General features: G+C 43.7%; 3 pseudogenes; all 3 read left to right on the forward strand.

Annotated features, from left to right (window-relative positions):
- The first annotated feature begins 6,080 nt into the window (after positions 1-6,080).
- Positions 6,081-6,223, forward strand: LOC149445990 (U2 spliceosomal RNA; annotated as a pseudogene).
- An 830-nt stretch (positions 6,224-7,053) lies between these two features.
- On the forward strand, positions 7,054-7,196 carry LOC149445991 (U2 spliceosomal RNA; annotated as a pseudogene).
- An 844-nt stretch (positions 7,197-8,040) lies between these two features.
- On the forward strand, positions 8,041-8,218 carry LOC149445992 (U2 spliceosomal RNA; annotated as a pseudogene).
- The last annotated feature ends 4,488 nt before the right edge of the window (positions 8,219-12,706 follow it).

Here is a 12,706-nt window from a genome sequence, read left to right on the forward strand (position 1 = left end):
GCTGCACCTGTGGCTGTTGGGTCCTGTCTGCATGAGCAGTTTTGCCTGAATAACAGACTGAGCCTGGCAATAATGAAGAGAATCCTTATTTACACCAACTGACCTGCAGATGCTGATCTCTTTGTCACTGCCATAATCTGTGACCATAGGGAAAGACACTCACCGGTCACTTTATTAGATATACCTGTTCAATTGCTTGGTAACACAAATTGCTAATCAGCCAATCACATGGCAGCAACTCAATGCATTTAGGCTTCTAGACGTGGTGAAGAAAACTTGAAGTTCAAACCGAGCATCAGAAAGGGGAGGAAAAGGGATTTAAATGACTTTGAACGTAGAATGGTTGTTGGTGCCAGATGGGCTGGTCTGCGGATTTCCAAAAATGGCTGATCTACTGGGATTTTCTCGCACAACCATCTCTAGGGTTTACAGAGAATGGTCCGAAAAAGAGAAAATATCCAGTGGCAGTTGTGTAGACGAAAATGCCTTGTTGATGTCAAAGGTCAGAAGAGCATGGGCAGACTAGTTGCTGTAATATTCAGATGGTAGGGTAAGAATTTGGAGCAAACAATATGCAAGCATGGATCCATCCTGCCTTGTATCAACGGTTCAGGCTGGTGGCGTAATGGTGTGGGAGATATTTTCTTGGCACTAGCAAGGTGAACCTAATAAACTGGCCGGTGAGTGTAGGCTTAAAGTGGTTTGTACTTTCCAAACACAGACCGGTGCAATAACTAAACAGCTTACCCAATATGCTTGTCAGCCTTATGTTCCTCCAATTTCATTCTTAGGATTTCTTTTATTGCAATAAGCAGCTTTCTTACAGTCTATCATTGCATACAGGAGTCTCATTCACACCAGCAATGGTAAATTTTACAATTTGATGAGAAAAGGTTATATTATTAAGTGACAGAATAGAAATTTGCTAGTGTTCCTTCTTTTTTTGTAAATGTCCATAAACAATTCAATTTTGAAAATTACTGTCACAAAATTGTGTTAGTTTGGTAAAATATCCTTAAAGTGTTACTCAACCCGCACAGTAAAATCTGTATATACAGTAAAGTATGATTGCTATAGTCACTGTGGAACCTAAAGGGTTAATCCCCCACATTGTGTAAAAAGACTGTCTGATCCTCTCCTTCTTCTATTGTCCCCAATACATCTGCTGATCGTACAGAGCTCTAGGAGTCGCTCTACACATGCTCAGTTTAGTGTGTATTGCTAAAGTTTTTTTTCCATTGGGAGGGTGCATGTGATCAGCACAGGGCCACTCAGCACTGTCCAGACAAAAGGGTCAGGGGTTATGCAGCCTCCAAGGACAGTTAGAGGAGAATGAAAACTCCTATAAAAAAGTAACCAGTGTTCAGTTGGACACTGATAGAAGTCACAAGACTGCTATATACTGCTGATGAAAAAACGTACTTAGCAGTTTATATTTGCTGAAATAATTGCATTTCCATGTTCTGTGTACTGTGGCAGACCAGATATAGTGAATGCAGGGTCCTGGCTTTAGTAACACATTAAGCTAAGGGAAGATGAATTTCAGGAAGTAAATACCACTGCCCTTATTCAAGATGGCCACAGTCAAAATGCTAGGGGTGGTTTTCAAAGTGATTTCTTAGCAAAATTAAGCAGGGAGACATGGATGGATGGGGGGGGGGGGGATTGTTTTGAACATAACAAAATAATTAAATAATGTTTTTGGTTTGTGGTGCTCAGATGTTGTATAGTTCTGCTTTAATGTCTGTTCCAGCAGACTATCTATTCACTTTCATCATTGACCTTCACCAAGACTCACATGCTCCAATTTTTCTTAAAGCACATTTTATTAATAAATACAATCTTACAACTGCACATGAATGCAAATTTTACAATTATACACAGCAAGGGTGTAGATATCAACTGAGGTAGCTGCAAATATCTATATTTAAAATATTACAGTTGAACTCCATGAACAACAACCATGCACAACCTTTAAATATATTCCTCAATAACTACAAAGGATATAAATACATTTTCTTTGCAAATGCAAACGCAGATATTACCTTGTAAAAGTAACAGTGACATCATCACTGTGCTGTACATTGTCTGTGCAGAGAGCAGAACAGTGGATGGGATCTAGTAGGCCCAGCCCACCACAGACTGCCTGCCAAAACCTACAGGAGAGGGCAAATACAAGACCAGACATCCAGCACAAGGAGAGAAAACTGGTCTTAATACAGGAAGCTCCTTCACAGAGGAAATGTTTCACAATAGATTATTATAGCTCTTTAAAGCTTTCTGGGAGAAAAAAGTGATCGGGGTAGACTACACTTTTAACCCTATAGATGATTTTGTTTGTGTACTGTAGCAAAATGTCTGGGGAAACTATACTTAGTGCCTATGAACTTCCTCAAAATGGGCAAGCAAAATCCTGATTGTTCTCCCCACATACAGCAAGCCACATGAACAGGTAAGACAAACATATTGAGAAGAACAATTCTGAAATGACCATACATCACGTCTTACCAAATGTTTTTTGTCCATGTGAAACATGCTTGCACAAGAGGCATTTTTTTTTTTTTACACTGGAACATACCTGTAAGATCACTGAACATACTATCTGGTCTGGCAGAAGATATTTTAAAATGGAATAATTTGCTAGGAGCAATTTAATTTTTGATACTTGGTATCTTCCTATAAGAAAATCTCGGCCTCTCACCAATACAAGTTTTCAGATAGGAGTCCTGCATAAGAATAGACCAATGTTTCACCACAACTTTTTCCATTTTCTTATCTTGCACATGGTACTATGTGACAAATCTAGAGGTGGACTGTTCTCTCTCTGTGGGAACCCTATGCTTCTGGTTCCCCTAATCCTCGCTTTTAGTACAGTCATGTTTAAGCCTAACAAATTGGTTCTTTGGGATGTTGTGCATCCATCTAGGGTGATGACAACTTGAATAATGCAGATAAATATTTTGCCACAATTGTGCTGTCTGAACGACTAAGTTCAAGGTCCAGGAAGGCCAGAGAAGAGGAGTTATAAACATGAGTTAAAGAAAAAGAAAGACCAAAGGAATTATTATTGCAGAATGTGACAAATTCGCAACCATGGAAGGCAGGCCATCCCAAATAATGACGTCATCAATATATCTTCCATAGCTGCATTTGGGTTATTGCAACAGATGTGCCCCATACTTAGAGTAACTAGGGGCAACTGCACAGGCTTCACAATGGTTGAGCAGAGACAACCCAGCCAAATAGGCATCCCCATATATTCAAAGAGACATCCCAATCCAGCAAATAGACAGTTGAATCCAGCAATGAGACATCCCTAAATATCAAAGAGACATCCCAATCTAGCAAAGAGACATCCCAACCCAGAGATGGCCCAATCCAGGAGAGACATCCCTATATATGGAGAAACATCTCCATATAGCAAAGACACAGCCCAATCTGGCAAAAAGACAGTTATAGCCCAATGCAAGAAAGAGACAGTCACAGCACAGGCCCACATCCAGCAACATGGTCAATCAATGTACCCAAAATGTGATGTATAACAACTTGTCTGCAGTCCACAGTGGGCAGCCAGTCAGATGGGCTACACGCAGCGCAGCTCTTCCACGCAACTGCGCAGTGAATGGTGCCCAAACATATCACTCTGCCTTCCCCTCTCTCAGGCTGCAAATGGAACTAAGTGAGCTGCATCAGCTCACTCCATACCTGCCCTGCTAAAGCAATAGTATTCAAAGAGTGCTTCTCCCTCACTCTTAGTCTCTGGTCAGAAAGCCATTCCCACACATTCCAGCAGAAAAAAAGCCCTGGTTGTTACTATACAATAAGATAACTCAGTGGTTTAGGGGTCTGGGCCCCTCAGGACATCTGCCCCCCCCCCAATGGCGGCCCAGTCAAGAATTCACAGAGTAATTTTTTAGGTATTTTCTACACTGCTAGGGGAAGGCTGGAATTTTATCTTTTAAATGCTGCAGTAAAATGACTACATACAAAAACCTAAAAAATGTCTAGCATAAAAAATACTACAACGCTAACTTATGGCTCAAGATGTGCTCATGTATGACAACACAATTTTGTGCAAAGTCTTCATGTGACTAAACTAACTAATTTAACGAAAGGCATTCTTACCTGGAGTTATAGTTTCTGTGTCATAGAAGTAATAGGCAGTTAGTCCCACAGCCAGAGAAAACAGCAGCAGCTTTCCTACTGCCATTGTGAAAAAGGAATACCAACTCCGCAGTGATAGGAGCTGCCCAGTTACCTGAACTGGGTGAATTGTAATAGACAGACGCTGCTTTGTGTACACAGATCACAGTTACAGTTTAGCCTTGATATTTATGACCAGGTTAAATTGACAATCTCGTCCCAGGTGAAAGTCTGGGAACCTCTTGGACAGACACACCTATCACTATGTTTTTCACAAGAAAAAAAGCGATCAACCCTTTTTTGACAACTTTGATGGCTGGACTAACTGAAAGGTGGAGATTGTTTTCGTAGTAAGTCTATCTACAGACAGCTAATGTCTTGGAGTCAACTTCAAATACTTCGGGCATACACAAGCAGACATCAGGTCATCAATAATTTAAGGGTTATTAGTCAGGGCATGTTGGTTCCTGAATTTAACCAAATACCCATATCCTCTAAAAGTCTTAAAATCTGTTTCCTAAGTGGATCACTTCCATCTATGGTGAAGGTTGTGGTGCAGCAGGCAAAATCAGACCAACCTTGGTCTAGCTCCAAAGTGAAACCTTTACATGGGGATACTAAACAATTCATGTCAGCATTTGCTTGTTTTTTTTTCCAACCAGGGCCTTCACCCATATAGAGTAGCTCCAATGGAATAATTGACTGATAGAGAGAGAGAGAGAGGTAGACAAGCAAATGCAAAGTCTCTAATTAGGTTGACCCTATATCACACTTCAAATGCACCCAAGGGATGACAGCAATCCAGCAGGCCATCCAGGAATATGTAATAAGGTAGGTGATTGCCTTTTGAGAAGTTAATGCTCCTTGTTCTCAATTTAAACATACTGTAATTATGGAGCCAACTTAACTGTACTTTTATAGACTGCTATAATCTACCCCCCACCTCACCCCAACGTCTCACAAAGCTATGTAGCAGAGCCAGAGACTCATCATACTGCAATTGTTACTCCTCCGTGGGCAGAAATATTCTTTAGCAATGGTTGCACTTGAACATTGATACATCATAGTACCCTCACTGGTATGATGGGGGTCCGGAAGGCTAGTACCGGAGGGACAGAAACCGGGGAGCGCCATGATGCGTTCTGGGGCCCTGGGAGTAATTCCTCCGGGAACACTGGAAGGACCCAGTACCTCCTGATTTGGACGGATCTACCTTGGTCTGGCCAGGGGCTGAGGAGGCAGAAAGTCCGCAAACTCGGTGCCCCCTGAGTAGACGCTCTCAGGGGTGCCACTAGTAACACCTGGGTGTGGGACCCCACTGTGTGAACATGGCACATGGTCACTGTTTTTACATTCTTTTTGCACAGCGCCCTAAGGACCAGGCCTTTTGGCTAGGACCAGGGCAATTTTTGCTACGGGCCTCAGAGCCTGGTCTGTGCACAATTTGGCACGGTACCACTTTTTTATTTTCTATTTATTTAATTTATTTCACCACCCACGTTTGTCACTTTTTCTTTGCTTATGCGTGTGTTTTCACGGATGGAGGGTGTGGGTCCTCGGGCCTACCCTGAAGTCTAGGGGGAGGATGTGTGGCCTTTTGGTTCCTTCCTCCCCTGATCCCTAGGGGGCTTTTCTTCGGGAGAGCCCCCTGACCAAGTATTGTGTGTCTGGCTTCGGCTGGACACAAGGAACGGTGGTCCACCAGGCCTTTTGGCCAGGAGGACCAATTGGGAACCTTGTCCCCGTCAGGAGCTTCGTGCCCCGGGGGATCAGGGTAAGCGGTCCAAGCCCCTTTTGGGGTAGGACACAGCACACCCCTAAGTGCACTTTTTCGTGTGGTGTTTTGCACTTGCACTTTTTTTGTGAACACTTACGGGTTTTTATGTTTATAGTTGCACGTTTGCGGACTTAAAAAAAAAAAAAAAATTGATACATCATACGCTTCTCGGCCTTTTGGCTAAGATCAAGTGTAGTATCTGTTCTTATCAGTGTCCAGTGGGGGTGCTCCCGGCCATTCTAGCTTTGCGGGGATGGCTGTTGTATAGTACCCTCACTGGTATGATGGGGGTCTGGACGGCTAGTACCGGGGGGACAGAAAGCGTGGCGCCCACGAGTTAAGCTGGGGCCCGTGAGTAATTCCCCCTAGGAGACCGGAAGGACCCAGTACCTCCTGATTTGGACGGATCTACCTTGTCTGGCCAGGGGCTGGGAAGGCAGAAAGTCCGCAAACTCAGTGCCCCCTGAGTAGACGCCCTCAGGGGTGCCACTAGTAACACCTGGGTGTGGGACTCCACTGTGTGAAGATGGCACAAGGTCACTGTTTTTACACTCTTTTTGCACAGCGCCCTAAGGACCAGGCCTTTTGGCTAAGTTCAGGGCAATTTTTGCTACAGGCCTCAGGGCCTGGTCTGTGCACAATTTGGCACAGTACCACTTTTTTATTTTCTATTTATTCAATTTAACACCTCCCACGTTTGTCACTTTTTCTTTGCTTATGCGTGTGTTTTCACTGGATGGTAGGGTGTGGGTCCTCGAGCGTACCCTGAAGTCTAGGGGGAGGATGTGTGGCCTTTTGGTTCCTTCCTCCCCTGATCCCTAGGGGGTTTTCTCTTCGGGAGAGCCCCCTGACCAAGTACTGGATATCCGGCTTCGGCTGGACATAAGGAACGGTGGTCCACCAGGCCTTTTGGCCAGGAGGACCAAATGGGAACCTTGTCCCTGTCAGGAGCTTCGTGCCCCGCGGGATCAGGGTAGTGGTCTAACCCCTTCGGGGGTAGGACTAAAGCACACCCCTAAGTGCACTTTTTCGTGTGGTGTTCGCACTTGCACTTTTTTTGTGATCACTTACGGGTTTTTTCGTTCTAGTTTGCACGTTTGCGGACTTAAAAAAAAAAAAAAATTGATACATCATAGGCTTCTCGGCCTTTTGGCTAAGATCAAGTGTAGTATCTGTTCTTATCAGTGTCCAGTGGGGGTGCTCCCGGCCATTCTAGCTTTGCGGGGATGGCTGTTGTATAGTACCCTCACTGGTATGATGGGGGTCTGGACGGCTAGTACCGGGGGGACAGAAAGCGTGGCGCCCACGAGTTAAGCTGGGGCCCGTGAGTAATTCCCCCTAGGAGACCGGAAGGACCCAGTGCCTCCTGATTTGAACGGATCTACCTTGTCTGGCCAGGGGCTGGGAAGGCAGAAAGTCCGCAAACTCAGTGCCCCCTGAGTAGATGCCCTCAGGGGTGCCACTAGTAACACCTGGGTGTGGGACCCCACTGTGTGAAGATGGCACAAGGTCACTGTTTTTACACTCTTTTTGCACAGCGCCCTAAGGACCAGGCCTTTTGGCTAAGTTCAGGGCAATTTTTGCTACAGGCCTCAGGGCCTGGTCTGTGCACAATTTGGCATGGTACCACTTTTTTATTTTCTATTTATTTAATTTAATCACTCCCACGTTTTGTCACTTTTTTCTGCTTTTGTGCGTGTTTTTCACAGGATGGAGGGTGTGGGTCCTCGGGCCTTCCCTGAAGTCTAGGGGAAGGATGTGTGGCCTTTTGGTTCCTTCCTCCCCTGATCCCTAGGGGGTTTTCTCTTCGGGAGAGCCCCCTGACCAAGTACTGGGTGTCCGGCTTCGGCTGGACACAAGGAACGGTGGTCCACCAGGCCTTTTGGCCAGGAGGACCAAATGGGAACCTTGTCCCTGACAGGAGCTTCGTGCCCCGGGGGATCAGGGTAGTGGTCCAGCCCCTTTAGGGGTAGGACAAAAGCACACCCCTAAGTGCACTTTTTCGTGTGGTGTTCGCACTTGCACTTTTTTTGTGATCACTTACGGGTTTTTTGTTCTAGTTTGCACGTTTGCGGACTTAAAAAAAAAAAAAAAAAAAATTGATACATCATAGGCATCATATCGCTTCTCGGCCTTTTAGCTAAGATCAAGTGTAGTATCTGTTCTTATCAGTGTCCAGCAGGGGTGCTCCACGGTCATTCTAGCTTTGCGGGGATGACTGTTTGTATAGTACCCCTGCTGGTATGATGGGGGTCCTGACGGCTAGTACTGGCTGGAAAAGAAATCGAGGCACCCACAGGCTGCTGGGGCCCGAGAGTAATTCCCCCTGGAAGACCGGAGGGGCCCAATTCCTCCTGATTCAAACGGATCTACCTTGTCTGGCCAGGAGCCGGGAACGCAGAAAGTCCGCAAACCTGTGCCCCCTGAGTGGTCGCCTCAGGGGTGCTCTTAGTAACACCTGGGTGTGGGACCCCACCGTGTGAAAAGACACATGGCCACTGTGTTTACCATTTTTTCTGCACAGCGCCCTCAGGACCAGGCCTTCTGGCTAAGTTTGGGGCAAATTTTGCTACAGGCCTCAGGGCCTGGTCTGTGCACAATTTGGCACGACCAATTTTTTATTTTTTCTTTATCTCCCACGTTTTATCACTTTCACTCTTATGTGTGTGTTTTATGTTCTCACAGGATGGAGGGTGTCGGTCCTCGGGCCTGCCCTGAAGTCTAGGGGGAGGATGTGTGGCCTTTTGGTTCCTTCCTCCCCTGTACCTAGGGGGTTTTCTCTTCAGGAGAACCCCCTGGCCAAGTACTGAGTGGCTGGCTTTGGCTGGCCACAAGGAATGGTGGTCCGCCAGGCCTTTTGGCTAGGTGGACCAAATGGGAACCTTGTCCCTGTCAGGAGCTTCCTGCCCCGGGGGATCAGGGTAGAGGTCCATCCCCTTTGGGGGAATGACAAAGCACACCCCTAAATGCACTTTTTCGTGTGGTGTTTTGCACTTGCATTTTTTTTATGAACACTTACGGGTTTTTCGTACGTTTGCGGACTTAAAAAAAAAAAAAAAATTGATACATCATAGGCTTGTATGGGGTCATCCCGGATGCTGGAGCTGCACCTGTGGCTGTTGGGTCCTGTCTGCATGAGCAGTTTTGCCTGAATGACAGACTGAGCCTGGCAATAATGAAGAGAATCCTTATTTACACCAACTGACCTGCAGATGCTGATCTCTTTGTCACTGCCATAATCTGTGACCATAGGGAAAGACACTCACCGGTCACTTTATTAGATATACCTGTTCAATTGCTTGGTAACACAAATTGCTAATCAGCCAATCACATGGCAGCAACTCAATGCATTTAGGCTTCTAGACGTGGTGAAGAAAACTTGAAGTTCAAACCGAGCATCAGAAAGGGGAGGAAAAGGGATTTAAATGACTTTGAACGTAGAATGGTTGTTGGTGCCAGATGGGCTGGTCTGCGGATTTCCAAAAATGGCTGATCTACTGGGATTTTCTCGCACAACCATCTCTAGGGTTTACAGAGAATGGTCCGAAAAAGAGAAAATATCCAGTGGCAGTTGTGTAGACGAAAATGCCTTGTTGATGTCAAAGGTCAGAAGAGCATGGGCAGACTAGTTGCTGTAATATTCAGATGGTAGGGTAAGAATTTGGAGCAAACAATATGCAAGCATGGATCCATCCTGCCTTGTATCAACGGTTCAGGCTGGTGGCGTAATGGTGTGGGAGATATTTTCTTGGCACTAGCAAGGTGAACCTAATAAACTGGCCGGTGAGTGTAGGCTTAAAGTGGTTTGTACTTTCCAAACACAGACCGGTGCAATAACTAAACAGCTTACCCAATATGCTTGTCAGCCTTATGTTCCTCCAATTTCATTCTTAGGATTTCTTTTATTGCAATAAGCAGCTTTCTTACAGTCTATCATTGCATACAGGAGTCTCATTCACACCAGCAATGGTAAATTTTACAATTTGATGAGAAAAGGTTATATTATTAAGTGACAGAATAGAAATTTGCTAGTGTTCCTTCTTTTTTTGTAAATGTCCATAAACGATACAATTTTGAAAATTACTGTCACAAAATTGTGTTAGTTTGGTAAAATATCCTTAAAGTGTTACTCAACCCGCACAGTAAAATCTGTATATACAGTAAAGTATGATTGCTATAGTCACTGTGGAACCTAAAGGGTTAATCCCCCACATTGTGTAATAAGACTGTCTGATCCTCCCCTTCTTCTATTGTCCCCAATACATCTGCTGATCGTACAGTGCTCTAAGAGTCGCTCTACACATGCTCAGTTTAGTGTGTATTGCTAAAGTTTTTTTTCCATTGGGAGGGTGCATGTGATCAGCACAGGGCCACTCAGCACTGTCCAGACAAAAGGGTCAGGGGTTATGCAGCCTCCAAGGACAGTTAGAGGAGAATGAAAACTCCTATAAAAAAGTAACCAGTGTTCAGTTGGACACTGATAGAAGTCACAAGACTGCTATATACTGCTGATGAAAAAACGTACTTAGCAGTTTATATTTGCTGAAATAATTGCATTTCCATGTTCTGTGTACTGTGGCAGACCAGATATAGTGAATGCAGGGTCCTGGGTTTAGTAACACATTAAGCTAAGGGAAGATGAATTTCAGGAAGTAAATACCACTGCCCTTATTCAAGATGGCCACAGTCAAAATGCTAGGGGTGGTTTTCAAAGTGATTTCTTAGCAAAATTAAGCAGGGAGACATGGATGGATGGGGGGTGGGGAATTGTTTTGAACATAACAAAATAATTAAATAATGTTTTTGGTTTGTGGTGCTCAGATGTTGTATAGTTCTGCTTTAATGTCTGTTCCAGCAGACTATCTATTCACTTTCATCATTGACCTTCACCAAGACTCACATGCTCCAATTTTTCTTAAAGCACATTTTATTAATAAATACAATCTTACAACTGCACATGAATGCAAATTTTACAATTATACACAGCAAGGGTGTAGATATCAACTGAGGTAGCTGCAAATATATATATTTAAAATATTACAGTTGAACTCCATGAACAACAACCATGCACAACCTTTAAATATATTCCTCAATAACTACAAAGGATATAAATACATTTTCTTTGCAAATGCAAACGCAGATATTACCTTGTAAAAGTAACAGTGACATCATCACTGTGCTGTACATTGTCTGTGCAGAGAGCAGAACAGTGGATGGGATCTAGTAGGCCCAGCCCACCACAGACTGCCTGCCAAAACCTACAGGAGAGGGCAAATACAAGACCAGACATCCAGCACAAGGAGAGAAAACTGGTCTTAATACAGGAAGCTCCTTCACAGAGGAAATGTTTCACAATAGATTATTATAGCTCTTTAAAGCTTTCTGGGAGAGAAAAGTGATCGGGGTAGACTACACTTTTAACCCTATAGATGATTTTGTTTGTGTACTGTAGCAAAATGTCTGGGGAAACTATACTTAGTGCCTATGAACTTCCTCAAAATGGGCAAGCAAAATCCTGATTGTTCTCCCCACATACAGCAAGCCACATGAACAGGTAAGACAAACATATTGAGAAGAACAATTCTGAAATGACCATACATCACGTCTTACCAAATGTTTTTTGTCCATGTGAAACATGCTTGCACAAGAGGCATTTTTTTTTTTTTACACTGGAACATACCTGTAAGATCACTGAACATACTATCTGGTCTGGCAGAAGATATTTTAAAATGGAATAATTTGCTAAGAGCAATTTAATTTTTGATACTTGGTATCTTCCTATAAGAAAATCTCGGCCTCTCACCAATACAAGTTTTCAGATAGGAGTCCTGCATAAGAATAGACCAATGTTTCACCACAACTTTTTCCATTTTCTTATCTTGCACATGGTACTATGTGACAAATCTAGAGGTGGACTGTTCTCTCTCTGTGGGAACCCTATGCTTCTGGTTCCCCTAATCCTCGCTTTTAGTACAGTCATGTTTAAGCCTAACAAATTGGTTCTTTGGGATGTTGTGCATCCATCTAGGGTGATGACAACTTGAATAATGCAGATAAATATTTTGCCACAATTGTGCTGTCTGAACGACTAAGTTCAAGGTCCAGGAAGGCCAGAGAAGAGGAGTTATAAACATGAGTGAAAGAAAAAGAAAGACCAAAGGAATTAATATTGCAGAATGTGACAAATTCGCAACCATGGAAGGCGGGCCATCCCAAATAATGACGTCATCAATATATCTTCCATAGCTGCATTTGGGTTATTGCAACAGATGTGCTCCATACTTAGAGTAACTAGGGGCAACTGCACAGGCTTCACAATGGTTGAGCAGAGACAACCCAGACACACACATCCTCAGAACGCAATGGTTCTCCAGTGATCAGCATAGTCACATGTGCATGATCTGTCTCCTATGTGTGAGTTGCCAATTGTGCTTTGTAATAAAACTGTATATCTAACTACTACACCCAGATCAGCACCCTCTGTTGCTAAACGTAAGGACTGGATGGGCAAAAATACAAATTATTTGACAGGTAAAAGAGTTCCCTTGTATATTTTTCATATACAGTATATACATATTTAATTATTATTTATTTATTTCAGGTACTTATATAGCGCTATCAATTTGCGCAGCGCTTTACATATATATATTGTACATTCACATCAGTCCCTTACCCTCAAAGGGCGTATAATCTAAGGTCCCTAACTCACATTCATACATACACATACTAGGGCCAATTTAGACAGGATTCAATTCACCTACCAGCATGTCCTTTGGAGGGTGGGAG

Source organism: Staurois parvus, unplaced genomic scaffold (genome assembly GCF_062004578.1).
Source record: "Staurois parvus isolate SC_StPar_1 unplaced genomic scaffold, SC_StPar_1.0 ptg000704l, whole genome shotgun sequence".
In the NCBI taxonomy this organism is placed as follows: domain Eukaryota; kingdom Metazoa; phylum Chordata; class Amphibia; order Anura; family Ranidae; genus Staurois; species Staurois parvus.